We start from the raw sequence: 18,093 nt of genomic DNA on the forward strand, positions 1-18,093 counted from the left end.
ACAAATCCTTTTTAAAAAGATGCAGGGTAAGGAAAGACTAGCAAAATATATCTGGCCTTTGATTCTAAGCTAAGGCCATTGAACTTAATGTTATGGTTTTATAATTAATAATGATGCTGATAAATTCATATTTTTGTGCTGCTACATGCATCATTTTAGTTAATTTTGAAAGAACCCTGTGAAGTAAGAATTATATTATTCAGCATTTTCAGAGAGGCTGTGGCTTAGAGGAACTGAGTAACACCATCAAGATCATAGAAGTGATAGCAGTAACCTCATGCAGGCCCATTTTAAGGATTAGGGTGCAAAACAGGGAGCTTTTGAAATGTTTTGTAAAAGATGTGGCATGATCTTTTAAAGGAGTCAGTATGGCTGGAGTCAGCATTGAGCAGAGGAGTTTAAACCACTGGTTACAATACCAGCATCCCATACCAGAGCACTAGTTTAGTTACAGCTGCTTCACTTCCAATCCAGCTCCCTGCTAATGTGCCTGGGAAAGCAGCAGAAAATGGTCCAAGTGCTTGGGCCCCTGCCTCCTACAGGGGAGACCCAGATGGAGTCCCTGGATCCTAACTTTGGCCTAGTCCAACCCTGGCCCTGGCACCCATTTGGGGAGTGAACCAGTGATAGAAGATCTCTTTCTTTCTGTCTCTCCATGTATGTGTGTGTGTGTATATATATATATATATATATATATAAAATATACTATATATATACACACACACACATATATATATATATAATTCTGCCTTTCAAATAAATAAAATGAATCTCTAAAAATAAATAAATAAAAGGGTCAGTATGGTTGCTGGGTAGAAATAGAGTACAGAGACACAAGGGCAGAAGCTAGTAGACACAGGAGGGTATTGCAGCAACCCATCCACACAAGAGATAATGGTAACTTACACCTAGATAGTAGCAAAGGAGGTGGTGAAAGTTATCACATTCTGCACAGATCTCAAATAGAAAGTCCACAATCTTTCCTGACTATTTAGTCATGGGATATGAGGGGAAAGAGTCAAGGATAATGCGAAGGTTTTTCTGGCTTAAACAATGTGATCATGGATCGCTATCAAAGATGGGGGAAGGCTGCAGCTGTTGCAGGCTTGGCAGAAATCAGGAGAACAAGAATTCATGTTGGGATGGTTTCAGTGTGAGAAGACTAAATTAGTCATTCAAACAGAGATGCCAAGTAAGCAGTTGGATATAAGACTCTCGAGGGTAAAAGAAAAGTCTGCACTGGACATAGAAATTTGGGAGCTGTTGTCACTTGGAAGGTGGTTACAGCCATGAAACTGGATGACATCATCAAGAAAGTGAGTGCAGAGAGAAAAGAAAAGGACTGAGAACTGAACACTGGAACCTCAACATTAAGAGACTGGGGAAAAGAACAAGGTAGTCCATAGCAGAGGGACGGAGAGTGTGGAACACTGGAAGCCAACCATGCAATGTGTATCGAAGAGCAAAGAACACATGTCAATGTCAAGTGCTACTAGCAGCTCAAGTAACCTTGCAAAGAGTCAATCCCATGTAGGGGTTTGAGAAAAGTTTTATTAAGTAGGTTTAAGAGAAGTCAAAAGAAAATAAGTTGGAGATGGTGACACAGATACTGCTTTATAGGATTTTTGTTGCAAGAAGTACAGTAGCAGTTGATAGAAAAATTAGAGAGAAGATTCTCTATTTTCATATGGGAGATATAATAGTGTGTTCCTAAGAATGACCCAGTAAAGAACAAAAAAAGTCAGTGATGGAAGTGAGAAGGGGAGAGTTGCTGTAGTCATGCTCTGACAGGGCGAGTGGACAATGGGATCCTGACCAAAGGGAAGGAAGGACTGGCCCTAGATAAGAAAGGCAAAAAGCTTACAGGTGCAGACACTGGAGGGTGAGCAGGCTGTGGAAACCTCTTCCAAATGCTTTGATGTTCTCAGTAAAACAGAATGCACAGCCATTACCTTTAAAGCATTGTTGGAGGAGAAGGTATTTGAGGTTTCAGGAGTGAGGGGATCTGAAGTAATTATCATTTGGGGCCAGGGAGGGCAGAGGAGGAGGGATACACTGATCTTTCAATTTAAACAATAAGTATGTGAAATTCAAACATAAAACAATTACTTCTGTCCCAAATGTGTAAGCAAGAAAATACCTATGATTTTGTTAAAAAGAGTAATTATACTGTTATGTCAACTCTAGGCTGGTGTTGCAGTGCAGTGGGTTAAGCCTGTGCCTCTGATGCCAGCAACCCACACAGGCGCCAGTCCTAGTTCCAGCCGCTCCACTTCCAATCCAACTCTCCAATAATGTCCCTGGGAAAGCAACAGAGGATGGCCCAAGTGCCTGGCACCCTGTCACCCACGCGGGAGACATGGATATAGTTCTAGGCTCCTGGCTTTAGCCTGGCCCAGCCTCCCAACCATTGCAGCCATTTGGAGAGTGAATTAGCAAGTGGAAATCTCTGTCTCCCTCTACCTCCTCTATATAACTTTGCCTTTCAAATAAATAAATAAATCTTTATAAAAAGATATTATCTCACGAAGCACCTTTTTTAAAATAGGTTTCTATATGCAAGAGCAAATATTTCCAAGTAAGGAGCTTCCTAATAATTGCCTTTGGCTGGTACAATAAAAAGATAGGAAATCAACCTTGTGGTAGAAAATCATCAAAATCCTTTCCATTTACATCATTTAAAGCTAAATTCTGCCTCTTCCCTCATTTTTCACTATGACAGCAGTCACTATGATAAAGACAGAGTTGGAATTAAGAATGGTAAATAAAGTATGGGGGGAAGAACCGCTATATTCCTAAACGTGTACCTATGAAATTTATATTTTTTTCCTCCTTGCTTCTTTTTTTTTATTTATTAAACTTTTATTTAATGAATATAAATTTCCAAAGTACAGCTTATGGGTTACAATGGCTTCCCCCCTCCCATAACTTCCCTCCCGCCCGCAACCCTCCCCTTTCCCGATCCCTCTCCCCTTCCATTCACATCAAGATTCATTTTCAATTCTCTTTATATACAGAAGATCAGTTTAGTATATATTAGGTAAAGATTTCAACAGTTTGCCCCATATAGCAACACAAAGTGAAAAAACTACCGTTGGAGTACTAGTTATAGCATTAAATAACAGTGTACAGCACATTAAAGACAGAGATCCTACATAATATTTTTTTTAAATTAATTAATTTTCTATGCCATTTCCAATTTAACACCAGGTTTTTTTTTTCATTTCCAATTATCTTTATATACAGAAGATCAATTCAGTATATAATTAGTAAAGACCTCATCAGTTTGTACCCACACAGAAACACAAAGTATAAAAATACTGTTTCAGTACTAGATATAGCATCACTTCACATTAGACAACACATTAAGGACAAGAGCCCATGAGAGTATTGTAGGCATGGAAAGCCAAGATACCATGGGAAAAAAAAAAGACCTAAATGAAAGATCTCTGTGAGTGAGATCCCAGTGGAAAGAATGGGGCCATCAAAGAAGGAGGTACCTTTCTCCGAAGGGAGGAGAGAACTTCCACTTTGACTATGACCCTATCGGAATAAGATCAAAGTCAGCGAACTCTAAAGGCTTCCATAGCCCTGACAACTCATGACTAGAGCCTAGGGAGATTACTGACGCCATGAACAGGAGTGTCAAATTGTTAAGTCAGCAACAGGAGTCACTGTGTACTTACACCCCATGTGGGATCTGTCCTGAAATTTATATTTATTAAATAAAAGCTTTCTAAAAAAAAAAAGAAAGAAAGAAAGAAAGAATGGTAAATAAAGCCATCAGTAGAAAAAGCAATGATAAAGTGGAAGTAGCTTAAGAGGCTGGTGTCAGAAAAACAGGTGGTCAGAATCCAAGGTCAGTGGAAAGCAGTGTGGTTAACACATCAGAAAACTGGTAGAGTCAGGGGCAGCAGAAGGCATCGTCTGCAAGTTGGTAGAAGTTGCTGTCCACCAACTGCAGCAGGATCCACTCAGGAAGCAGACAGCTATAGAAAGGAGCTTGGCTCCACTTTTCCCTGGCCCGTATCTTGACCTTTCCACCACTAACCTGCCCATTGCTTCATCGAGTTCTAAGTGTTAACCACACACCAGGGAATTTTCACAGCCTTTTACATGTGAGGGTCCTAGTAGTCAAATAGGAGCCATCTGAAGACACTAACACACTGACCTCTCTGGTTCTCTATCCAGAAGTCATCGGTTTTCTAGACAAGGACATTGGGGTATATTAGACAGGAAAACAGCACTGACACATGGTCCAGGGTGATTATAAAGCATTCCTTTTCCTCTTTCTAGGAAAAGCCTATTTTATTCCAAAGGAGTATGGAACAGTCATATGGGAATTATTAGAATGCACCAAGTTATCTGTTACTGTGCATTAAAAGTCCCCAAAACTTAACATATAAAATGCACATTTACTATCACATGGTTTCTGTGGATCCAGAATTTGGGTGATACATGGATGAATCATCTTAGAGCCACAAGATTGCAATCAAGATCAACGTAGGGGAGCAAGTGTTTAGCCTAATGGTTAAGACAACCGCATCCAAACAGGAGATCATTACACTAAGTGAAATAAGCCAGACACAAAAAGAAAAATATCACATGTTTTCTCTTATTTGTGGCAGTTAATATAGAGAATAGACATTGTGTGGATGTCAGATCATTTGATATATAGTTACAAATATTGCTTCAGTGAATCTTACCATGTAAATGACACTCTATTTCACATGTTTAAAAAAAAGTGGAGACAGGGGAACAGTGAAGACTCTTGGGGTATTAGTAATGTTTTGTACTTAATTTGGGTATTGGTATGAGTTTGATCAGATGACAAAAACTCACTTATCTGTACATTTATGTGCATTTCTTGCTTTGTATACTGTATTTTACTAAAATTTTTTTTAAATGGTTTAACAAACTAGCGCTGATTTACCTAGGTCATCATTTTTTATAAAGGATTCATTGTACTTAATATATAAGAAACAACCAAGGAAACACTAGAAACATCTTTCTGAAGAATGTAGTTTGATATTTCTTTAGCATAAAAGGCTTGTGCACAGTATAACAAATGCAATTTTTACGAATGTTCTAGGGGAAAAAACCATATCCTTAGTTGGAATATCTGGTTTTGATTACCAGCTCCAGCTCATGACTCCAGATTCTTGCAGATGCAGACCGTGGAAGGCAACAGTGATGACTGAAGTAATTGGGTCCCTGTTGCCCATGTGAGGGACCTGGACTGAGTTCCAGGTTCCTGGTTTCAACTCTGGCTGCTGCAAGCACTTGGAGGTGAACCAGAAGACGGGAGCACTCCTTTGCTCGCTCTCTCTCTCTCTCTCTCTCTCCCCCTCATAAATAATTTACAAATGAAAACATCAACTGGGCCTGCAGGCATCACGCTACTCAACTAGGGAAGCTTCACTTCCAAGTTCACGTGGTTGTTGGCAGCATTCAGTTCTTTAAGGGTCGGGCTGAGATTCTTCCTTCCTCAATTTCAGAGATCCACTCAGTTCCTCGGTTCCTCACTGTCTATTGCTTGGAAACATTCCCCAGCTGTATAGGACAGCTCACAACATAGCAGATGATCCCATTTGGGAAAGCCAATGAAAATCCAAGAGCGGCAAGAAAGACAGAAGTCACAGTCTTTTTGTAACCTGGCCCAGAGATGACATCTGCCCTCCGTTGCATCCTATTTGTGAGAATCAGTCAAGCCTGGAGTGGGTGGGGTGAGACCAGATTGCACACTCATGTGGGTACTAGCAGCAGGTCTCCTAAGGGCCATCTCAGAGGCTGCCATAATTGTGAACTTTAAAACCTAACCAGGAAGAGCCCTGATGCCTTCAGAATGTTGGCCTGCATTCTCAGCACGGAGCGAAATAAGCCTCAGAAGTGAAAGGCGATGGCCTGTCCTTTTTCTCATGTTTCTCAGAGTACAGTTTTGCCCCATCAGGGCTGTGTTTGCTTTGTAAGGTGCACAGCCTCAAGTCGTAACCTTTGAATGCGATTTTGGCTCAGGGCTCCCACTCCCCACACTCCTCAAGCTCATTGGTCTTCTCGTCCCTCAGGATCTATCCCTTTTTTTCTGGCACTAGAGTTCATTTGTTGTCAGTCACTAACACATTTCCACCCCAGGAGGTCTTTCTCACTGCTGGGGACATGATGTATTTTGCCTCCTGTCAGGAGATCTCTCCAACAAGGCAAGCAAATTCTAATTCACCCTGCTTCCTCCAAGAGGAAAAGAGATGGTCGAATTAGTAGGTGAGAGACAATTCCAAATTTCAGTTTGTACACAAATCCCCAGGCTTATGTGATGAGAACCGAAATGTCAACTGAAGAAGCATCCACCCATGTAACAGGTGGTGAGGAATCACACTGAACCAGAAGGGAGCCCCTCCCCAGGTATCGTTCACATTTTAAAGGACAGCTGCATCTCTCTGAGAGCGTGTAGCTCAGTGACAAAGCCAATCAGTCACGGTGCCTTCTACAGCTGCAAGAAAGGTGGTGTGGGGGCAGTGATTTCTCCTCGTACTTTGGTGCCTTGTTAACCTGGGTTGAATCCCTGCTCACTTTCTTATTCCTTACATAACCTTGGTCACACATCTGAGCTTCCTGTGCTTCTGTTATAGCCTTTCCAAAAGGACTGAACGATGCAATCCAAGGAGCTATTCCACCCTCCAGGGGACTTCTGTTCTCTCAAGGTACCCACTGTCCCTGAAGTCAAAGACTGTCCCAACTCTCTTGACTGTGTCCCATTTTTCCCCACTCCTTCCTGTATAAAACTCACCTTGGAAAAGTACCCTATCAGGAAAATCTCCTCTGAGAAGCTCTCAAGTGAAACAAAGCTAGAGTGCTCCTTTGTACTGTGGCTCTCAGAACTTCAAGGCCTCAGTTACCCATCAAAGGGGGCTCTGTGGTTACACAGGGACACACAAGCACCTCAAAGTCCCCCTTCCAGATCTAATCCTAGACTATAATCACTTTAATCTTGCCAACTCTCAGCTCAGGCTAAACTCAATCATCCATTTTATCCACTCCTGTTCCCAAGCTGTTGAAAATTATAAAAGCCTGCTGATCAGCTCCCATTATAAATCTATGTTATTCGGCATCGCTGTTCACTAATCCATCTATTCATCCTTATTAACTGTCTGCCCTGAAACACATGGAAGCAATTTGCGTCTATTCTGTCCCTCTCTAATCCCCACAGCCCCATCCCCTTCTGTCTGAACTTCCTACTTCCCTGGAAAACACGATGTTCTCTCCCGACCCTCCACTTCCCATCAGCTCAGAGTGACTGCTGTTTCACCTGCTCTCTGGAATCCCCAGTCTGCAGAGCAAGGATGCCAACACCTTTCCAGTGAATCTGATCCCAGTCCTCATGCCTCCTCATAGATTTTGTGACACTAACCATCCCCTCTCCTTCTGTTGCAGGTTCAACAGCTCCCTTTGTGCCCTAGGCTTTCCCAGGTGCTAACTCTTATATCCACATCAACAATTCTCCTTCCACCCACCAACATCACATACAAACCACAGTGCCCATCGCCAGTTCTGCATCACTCATTCACCTCTCCACTTCCTAGAATCAGGCTGCCATCTCTAAGCATCCACTGAACATTCTTTCTTGAGTCTCTCTGACATCCTTTCTGCAGCATTTAATATAACTATTCTCTCCTTAAACTGTTTTTTCTTCTGTGACCTCTCTACTTTTTATTTTTTAAGATTCTTTTAGCTTTATTTATGTTTTTGTATTTGAAAGGCAAGACAGACAGAGATCCTCCATATGCTGGTTACTCTGCAGATGCCTGCAACAGCCAGGGTTGTGCCAGGCCAAAACCAGGAGACAGGAACTCAACCCAGATCTCCCATATGGGTGGTAGGGACTCAACTTCTTAAGTCATTACCTGCTGCTTCCTGATATGTGCACCAGCAGGAAGCCGGAATCTGAAGCAGAGCCAGGAATGGAACACCATTGACACTGGATTCCAGTATCTCAAGCAGTGTTTTAACCATGGCACCAAACACCCACTCATGCTCCTACTTTTTTTACTGCTGCTTCTCAGTCTCAATTGTCCACACATCATTCTCCTTACAGCCCATAAATGTAGATTTCAGATTTTCTCTGCAGATTTCTTCCGTCTTCCATGCACACCTCTTGCTGTACAATCGCACCTCCTCCCTTGGGTCTAACATCTTCACATCAACAAGACTCTCCAACTTGTCTCACTGGTGCTGAGTTCACTTCTGAATCTCCTTCTGATACTTCCAACTTCATACCAAGAACAACCCCAAAATTCCCTTCATTGCCAACTCACCTATCGTAGAATCACTGAAGGACAGAACTCATCACCTTCTCCACCAGACCCTAATCTCCTTTACCTATGTTTTCTCTTCCTAGTATCCCTCTATTTTCTTTTCTTGCCATGTTTCTACAGTCGGGTTCTTTCTTAGTTTACCTGCATAGAACTCCAGTTGCCACAGAATTTCATTCAGCCACCAACTCTGTTGAACCTTTCCCATTTCCACTGTCACCCTATTTATCATTTATCATTGAAACATCATTGGTAGCAATTCATCTTAAATCTCTTACCTCCCTAAATGATGTGTATTACACAGCAGTAACAGAGTCAAAATAATAGCCACATGAAGTAAGATCAATCACTAGAGATGCACAATGAGCCCAGGGAACTCCTGGGTGGAGGCAGGACCAGGTATCTGATGACTGTCACAGAACACCTAGAGATGCCCTGCTGTGTCGGGTTACAAAGGGAGAAATTAGTGGTAGGGATCACAAGTCAGAAATACATATACCCTCAATTGCTGGGGCCTGGGAGAATAAAAGTTACACATTAAATATACTAAACAATGCCCTATCCAAAGCAAGTAGGGTCTTCTGCTTTTAGGCAGAGCCACCAGGAAAGGGAATGTCTGTTCACAGTATTGTGCGAGCTCTCACACATGGGCACAACTGTCTTTTTTAGTTTCCTAGGGCCATGACTGGGAAAGTAGACACAGCATGCCATGTGACCCTTCTCAGTTAAAAATCAGAGCTGCCCTCCCTGTTTCTCAGCTTGTCAGGAAAGAACATCCCTGTCTTAGTCTGCTCCCAGGGGAAACAGGCAACCCCAAAATTCCACTGCAGAACAAAACGCAGAAGAGACACCCTCTCCAGTCATCAGACACAAAGGTCCTTGTGATTTATCCAAACATCCAGTAAAACAGGCACCTGGTTCTGAGCTAAGCACGTTTCTCTACTGGCAGCAAGCTTATGAAGCAGATGGGAAAGGACAGAGACCATCAGATGGCCATCAACCAAACAAGGCCAGCTTCACCAACCAAATGACTCAGACACATTTGTCATTCCCCACCTTTCGCATGCAGGTGCTGAATATTGAAAACACAGGCCTTCCATTTCAGCAGCACCATGTAGAAATGTGCAGCCTGGTTCCACTTCCCTCCATCTTGGATATTTTATTTCTCTTCACAGTATCATAGTGATTTATAGGAACTGCAGGCAGCAAAGAATCAGCAAAGATTAACTTCTGAAGGAGGTACCTCTAAGTCACAGATCAATTCATTTCCTTCTTCAGCAATCTGAACAAGGAATCTCATTTCTTTGTTGATATTTTAGTATCTGAATTTTCAGCAATAAACGAGACTTCTAGACCTCATCTCTCCATCTGATTGTAAGTTTAAATATTGGAGGTAGTGGAGAAGCAGGGGACAGAAGAGAAGTTTTGCACAAGCACTTCCTACTGAGCCACACAACTTAGATGGCCTCACCCTGCATGCAGATTCACCACATTTAAAGAAGTATCAAAGGCTCAACAGTAACGTCTCAAGTAACAGGCAAAGATACAGGTTCAAGATGACTTGTTCATAATTTATGACATAAATACCTGGGAAAGAAACTTCAACAATGAATTTTACAGCATTCACAAAATTATCTTTTCCAGTAAGTAAGAGGAAAATCTGGATTTTTTTTAACGTGGTATCTGTAGACTATTCTCCTGGGAAATTTTCCATCCTTTCTGCCAGTCTGTCAACCAAACATCAGCAAACCAGACAAATTTAGCTTGAGCTGCTTTCCCTGATATGGTTGTGTCATTAACAATAAAATGGTCAAAGAAGCAAGCAAACAAATTAGGTGGAAGAGAAAAGAAGAGGAGACATCATAAGCCCATCCTCATTCTTTATTGTAAAGAAGCCCACAAGGCCATACCCCAAACCACTAGAAGAGAAAGATGCTAGAAACTGTAAATAACCAATAACAGGAGCTTCATAGATGATAATGCATAGTGGATTGTGCCCTCTTTTTCCAAGTTCTTTGGATTCTCCCTATCGACACCATTAATAAACTTATCAAGGGAGTTGAAGTGCTCACTAAGTATTTTAGTATTTATTAAGTATAAAATAAAAAATTAAAGTGGACTTCCTTTTTGTGTTATTTCCAAGAGATAAATATAACATCAACTCTCAATGCTTCCTAGGCTACATGCATTATAACATTGCTAAATAAACAAAGAGGAAGACAGTAAAGTAGTCACCCAGTTTTCTGACTGTGGAGGATCTTGGGCCAGTCACTAACTTCTCAGATTCCTCATTTGTGAAATGGGTGTTTTAAGAGACCTAATACCCCAAAAAGCAGGGTATATCAACCTCATCATTATCAAGATATGGAACCAGAAAATCCTTTGCTGTGGAGAACTTTCTTGCACATTGTAGGATGTCTGGCAGCACCCTGGCCTCCAACCTCTAGATTCCAATAGTATCTTCAACTCCCTCAAATATAACAGCCAGAATGTCTTAAGATAGTGCCAGATGTCCCTTGGGGCAAAATTATCATTTGTTGAAAACCACTGTGGCAAAGGGGTAAATGAACCAATACATATAAAATGTTTGCACCTGTTTTGAGCACATAGGAAATGCTCCATGACTTGACCCAGAAAATAAGAATCTGGAGAACAGAGACACAGTTTTGTTCCATCACAGAGAGGAGTTCACTATTCTTATAGAGCTCTAAATAAAGTATATATTTTTGAACCACTCTAAATCCTTCAAAGACCTTGGTGAAAGGATCCAGGTGGCATTGACCACCTGACAAACTTATAAGAACTTACTTTATCATTTCTCCCTCTTCTCTATTGGATGATACAAGCAATTTGTTGAAAATTTTGTCCATTATCCCCCTTGATACTTGAACGCCTGCCCAGTCAAAGGCATTGTACACCACAGAGAATACTTTTATTGGATTTTACAAACAATAAAAATAACCCATCTGGTCTCACTCTTTTTATCTTTGTTTAAAGGCTTTTTTGTTTCAACATAAAAATGTGGTTTCTCTGCTCTTGATGCATCTCACTGACTCTGTGAAACCTAGTGCTATCCTGATACTTGATAAATAACAAAAACAACCATTCCATTAATGGAGAAGTCTTGCTTTAGAAACTTTATCCTTATCCAAGTCTGACTCTCTCCTGTCATTTCTCAGTATGTGATTCAGTTAAATGCTCATGGTGTAGCAGCTGTATGCAAGTGCTATGACCCTTGAGTTGCACACAAGTTCTGTCCCCTATCATGGTAGAAATCTAGATAAATGAAGACAATGTGGGTGGGTGATTGATGCAGTGGTTAAAATGTGACTTGTAATGCCCACATCCCATATTAGAGTGACTGTGTTCAAGTTCTGACTCTATATCTGTTTCCAGCTTCCTGCTAATATATACAGTTGGAGGCACCAGTGATGGCTCTAGTGGTTGGGTCCCTGCCACACTCATGGGCGATATGGATAGAGTTCCAGACTCCTGGCTTAGGCGTGGCCCAGCCCCAGCTCTTGGGGGCATCTGAAGAGTGAACTAATAGATGGAAGATTTTTGTCCCTCTCTCTCCTCTCTCCTCTTCTCTCTCTCTCTTTCTCTCTCTCTCTCTTTCTCTCTCTCCTCCCTCCCTCCTTCCTTCCCTCCCTTTAAAATAAACATATATATTTTTAAATTAAGACAATGATGATTTCTTGTTCTCAGTTCAGTCACTGTTTCTTGTGGATGATGATATCTTGACTCTTAACCCTTTTCACTTAAAATGAACTTGGTCAACGGACTTTCACAGTGAAGTAGCTGCATTGCATGCCATTCTTCAGATATGACCTGACCATCAAAACAGCAGTCAGCTAGTAATACAATCCAAGATAAGCTGTCTCTTTAGCAAGAAAGGCCTCCCAAACAGTTATGCTTTAAGGCAAAGAGCCAGCTCAGGTCTCTTTCATGCAAATTCTCTCTCAGCAAGTTTACTTCCATTCTCTGTATTCTCAGGTAACATTTTGAAGCAAAAATGCCTAATTGTCTATTTATCCCTATAACATTTTATCTTGCTGTCCACCAGAGGCCAAAATGTCCAGCTTTGAATATTGGTTCTACAAACCATATCAGCAGCTATTCTTGCCTCCCTCAACTTTTCCCAGCAGCTTTTGGACAATTTTGGCTGAATAAATTGCTATCTTCATCTAAGACAGCGTAGGCAAACTCTAAACCATGGCCCAGATCCAGGCACCACTTGTTTTTGTAAATAAATTTTACTGAAGCACAGCCCTGCTCATTTGTTCAGCTGTTGTCAGCGGCTGATTCCACACTATGACAGTGGAGTTGAGTAGTTGCAACAGACGCCATATGATTCATTTACTGCCCAGCCCTTTATAGAAAAAGTTTATTGATATCCAGTGTAAAACCTTGGAATGTACACAACAGAATCAAGCCAAAGTTAGGATGTCATGGGCCTTTAGTTTACTAAAAGTGATGTTGGAGACAATGTTTCATGTGGCTTTGAATGCATGTAAAAAATGTAGTCATTCCTAGGGTCTGGGCAAACTCAAGATATACTCTCAATATAAAATCCAAGCAAAATAAGAATGGAAATGATTGATTAACTATTGATTAATTCAAGAATTATTCTCCAATTATATAAAAGAAGAAAAAAAAAACCAGAAACAGAACAAGTAAATGTTAGGAGAGTGACAGGAGGCAGGGAGAAAATTGATTTGAAGAAATGGCCAGAGGTCTAGAACCAAAGGAGACTACTGTGGAAATGTGTGGATTTCTTCTGATGGAGATGAGTGCTTCCCATGACCTGTGTTTGATGTCACTCCAAGGCAAGTGATTTGGAAAATTATCAACATTGCAACTTAAGGTTGCTGTCAAACTCCATCATTGTTGACCCCATGGAGAGGTAATTGCTTACTAAACCCAGCAGTGTATTAGAATCCAACATCCTTGTATGGGAGGAAATGCTCATGGACTTAAATCCAGGCCATGCAAAGCCATCTGTCTCCCTTTCTACTCTATTCCCTTTTCTAATTTCCAGCTAACAGCTCAAGCGGCAGTTTCCTGGAACCTGAGCACAGCAGTCTACATAACGCAACACGGGGCTGACTGCTCAAAGGAAAAACAATATTTGCATCTGAAAACACATGCACACTAAGCAAGGCCCTATTACTAATGTTAGACCCAATACAATGAGCCTTAAAAAGATCTGAGAGTAAGCCATTTTCGAGAAGGGGAGACTATTGCCAACTAGTTCAGACTTGGATACCTGACAAACCTCAGTTTCTTCACCTGGAAAATGGAAATAATAGCAATGCTGCCTCCCAGGGTAAGTGAAAGAATAAATTAATTATATAGTGCCTATAGAATATACAGTATCTGATCCCTAGCAACCATTCAGGAAATGTTTGAACTTCTCTTGATTTCTAAGACAATGCCCAAAGTACCTTTCTTTGAACAACACTAAAATCACATGCCCCACTGAACAAATGAGAACACAATGGCATTCAAGATTTTAGATTTTCCCAAGGCAAGAAAACAAGCAGTGATGCAGATGTGGAAAGAATGTTTTCAGTCCACTGCCTACCCATGATAATCCCATAAAAGAAGTCATTATATTATTAAACAAGCAATTGCCTTTGTTTTATTATTTTCCAAATAAAAATCACCCATGTGAACCTAAAAGCCAGCTATGTAGTCCTCGCATTTTCAGCCTTACTGTGTAACCCTTATCTGTAATATTTATATTAAGTAAGACCCAAGTTCAACTGCTGAAACAGAGACATTAAAACCACTGCAATGACTCACAGAATGACAATCACTTCAAATAACACTCTGACATCAGGATCAGCCCTTAAGGCATTCTGGTCTGGCTGGGAAAACCCATGAGAGTAACTCAGGCATGGAAAGTCAAAACACTGTGGCAAAAAGTGCCCCACATGAAGGACTCAGTGGGTGAACTCCAACAGAAAGAAGGGGTCATCAAAGAAGGATGTACTTTACTCTGAATGGAGGAGAGAACTTCCACTTTTGCCCACAGCCTTGTCTAAATACAGAAGGAGTCAGTGGATTCAAAAGGCTTCCATAGCCTCGGCAGCTCACATCAAGAGACTGAGGTGATCACTGACATCATACATAAAAGTGTTAATTGTTAAATTAACAACAGGAATAACTACACTAACTTCCCATGCAGCACCAATCTCCTCAAAGAGTTAGATTATGAGAGTTAATAGTAAAACTCGATTGCAAAGAGCTAACTCATTTTAATGCATTAAGTGGAGGACATCATCTATGTATCATAAGCTATAGTAATGTCTAAGCGCTTGCAAAACATGCACCATTCTTTGCTTCTTCTCCAAAGTTAACTCTCTAAAGTCAAAGAGAGAGAGAGAGAGAGAGAGAGAGAGAGAGAGAAGTCAAACCTCAGAAAGGTTTGCTTTTATTGAATTAAAAAGTACTTTCTTTCCCTATTGTAAAAACAATCCTGTTGGTGTTCTATTGCACTACAGGGTAATAATAGTTAACAATAACATTCTGTACTTTTTTAAATAGCTAGAAGAAAGACTTCTGAATGCTCGTGCCACAAAGAAACCTTGAATATATAAAGCAATGGATGCTAATTATCTTAATATGATCATTAAAATGTATGCATGTGTCAAAATATTACATTGTGCCCCATAAACTTGTACAATAATTGTTGATTAATAGGTAAAAAAAAAAGTTAAAAACCACTGTAGTGCCCTTGTCTCTACTGTAGAGGAACAGTTTTTGGTGGTTTTTTTCATGTAAATTGTTGAACTCTACAATAGAGTTGGTCTTCTGTGTATAAAGTTAATTGAAAATGGATCTCTTAACAGTAAAACTATTCTTCAAACAGTACTTTATACTTTGTGTGTCTGTGTAGGTGTAAACTGTTGAAATCTTTACTTATCTTAGAGTTGATCTTCTATATATAAAAATAATTAAAAGTGAACCTTAATGAAGAATGGGATGGGAGAGGAAATAGGAAGTGGGACAATTTGGGGGTGTGAGAGCAGTTATGGGGGGAAGAACCGCTACAATCCAAAAGTTGTACCTAGGAAATTTATATTTATTAAATAAAAGCTTTTTATAAAAAAAAAGGATCTCTTATTCATGGGAATAAGAGAGGGAGGAGGATGGATGGGAGGGTGAGTGGGAAGGCGGGTATAGTGGGAAGAATCACTATATTCCTAAAGTTGTACTTATAAAATGCAAGCAGTTTGTATTCCTTAAATAAAAGGTTTCTTTGGGGGAAAAAAAAACGCTGCAGCTCAGAGTGGGCACTTGGTCTAAGGGTTAAGATTCTGGTTAAAAAGCCTGCAACTCACATCAGACTGCCTGGGTTCCCAACTGCAGCTCCTGACTCCAGCTTCCTGCTAAAGTAGACTCTGGAAGGTAGCAGTCCTGGATCAAGTAATTGGAGTCCTGCCACCCGTGCAGGTGACCAGGACTGAGTTCCTGGCCCCTGGCTACCAGCTCTAGTTTCAGTTCAGTCCCAGCCATTGCAAGCATTTGAGAGTGAACCAGAATTTGCTCTCGCTCTCTCAAATAAAAAATTTTAAAAGAAATTTAAAAACTACAGCACTGCAGCTCAAACATAAGTTTTGATTCCATCTTTATGGTATCAATCCAGAGGCAACAAAGGAGTTTGGGTGGCTCAGCCACAAGAGCACTCAGAGACCCTGTTCTGCCCTGGACCAGCAGCATCAGCATCCATGGAGAAGTTAAAAGTGCCAACTTCCAGACCCTATCTTTGACCACAGAACCAGAAAACCTTGGCTGAGGCACAACCTGTGCTTCCACAGACCTTCTTCATACCACCCTTATCTATATGTTCACAAGTGAATTTACTATCACTTCACCATTCTAGACCATGACAAGGAAAGGAGCAAAGGAAGCACAATGGAAACTGCACATATTGTACATTCTGCTCACCCTCCCCCAGCACGACCCATGGTCAAAAGGATACCCAGTGAGGCCAATGTGGTCTCCAGCTGTGTAGCCATGCAGCTGTGTAACTTGGGGGTGTTCTGCTATCCAAAGCACAAATAGACATGGAGGGGCAATTAGAAGCCTCTACTGCAATATTTCTTTTTTTTTAATTTTTTTTAACTTTTATTTAATGAATATAAATTTCCAATGTACAGCTTATGGATTACAATGGCTTCCCCCTCCCATAACTTCCCTCCCACCCGCAACCCTCCCCTCTCCCGCTCCCTCTCCCCTTCCATTCACATCAAGATTCATTTTCAATTCTCTTTATATATAGAAGATCAATTAGTATATATTAAGTAAAGATTTCAACAGTTTGCACCCACATAGAAACACAAAGTGAAACATACTGTTTGAGTACTAGTTATAGCATTAAATCAAAATGTACAGCACATTAAGGACAGAGATCCCACATCAGGAGCAAGTGCACAGTGACACCTGTTGTTGACCCAACAAACTGACACTCTAGTTTATGGCGCCAGTAACCACCCTAGGCTGTCGTCATGAGTTGCCAAGGTTATGGAAGCCTTCCAAGATCGCCGATTCTGATCATATTTAGACAAGGTCATAAAAGACAGGGTGAGGATAGTAACCAATGATCCTAAGAGTGGCATTAACCAGGTTTGAACAATATACAGCATTAAGTGGGGAAGAGGACCATCAGTACACACAGGTTGGGAGTAGAGCCTTTGGTGGTAGAGTAGAGGTTATGATTACGAAGGAATGAGGCCCAAGTGCGCTAGACAGGGTCTAGAACAAAGGACAGAGTCATTATTAGAGGAGCTAAGAAAGGTGCTGTCTAAGCTACAATTAAGTTTTCTGATTGAGAGGCAAATAGAACCTGACAGAAGGGGCCTGGTGGGCTCTAGGCCTTGTAAGTTAGAGGCCCAGACCTATCTATCTCTTCACTTGGGGTACATCCTAAGGGAGGTGTGAACCACCTGGGGGAAGGCACCCTGTTGACTTTCATTACTTAGCTGGCCTGGGAGGAGAGCTGGCCAGGTAAAGGCAGGTGGCATCTCTAACAAGAAATTTACAGTTCTGCCTGCAATGTTGCTGACCCTGCTTGGCCATCCCCTCAGCTGCAGTGGTCACTTTGGAAGTTGGGCTGAGTGAAGGGCTTTTCAACTTAGAGCCAATAAGATCTGTGGCTCTGACCTGGGCATCCTCTACTGCAATATTTCAACAGAAACTGCTGTAGCCTACTACCCTCCCACACAGTGGGAAACTCAATGTCCCAATACCTCTCAGAGATATTGCCATCTTTTCCTTGACACTTCTAGGTTTGACTTCCTCCTTCCCTACGTAATTATCTTATTCAAGTCAATCTTCCTATTCTTTCCACCTTCCCCTAGTCTGTTTCCTTCAGTTCTGTGGAGCAATATTACTGCGCAAAGATGAGTTATAATCAAACACTGGAACCCTGTTCTAATGATCCCTTGACCAGCCCATCAGACCCTCTCTCTGATCAACTTTCTCACTCTTCCCTGTCTCTGAGCCCCACCGCTCTCCCCCTCATTTCTGGACTGCGCTGGAAATCTGAGCTTGCTCCTAGCTTCTTACAAAGAGAACTCAGCTCTCTCTTATCTCTGCTAGAGTAGCAGGGTCAGGAAGTCAGAGGGAGCAGGTATCTTCTCTGATACCTAAAGCAGCTAACAGCGAATCTTCCTGAGCAAAAACAAATCTCGCCTCAATAGGAACTCTGCTGCCAGGTTTAAAACAATGTGTTTGCTCTTCCCGCAGAAACAAGGACACAGTGCTTCCTTGCTTTTAA

The sequence above is a fragment of the Lepus europaeus genome, chromosome 13 (assembly GCF_033115175.1).
Source record: "Lepus europaeus isolate LE1 chromosome 13, mLepTim1.pri, whole genome shotgun sequence".
Classification (NCBI taxonomy): Eukaryota; Metazoa; Chordata; class Mammalia; order Lagomorpha; family Leporidae; genus Lepus; species Lepus europaeus.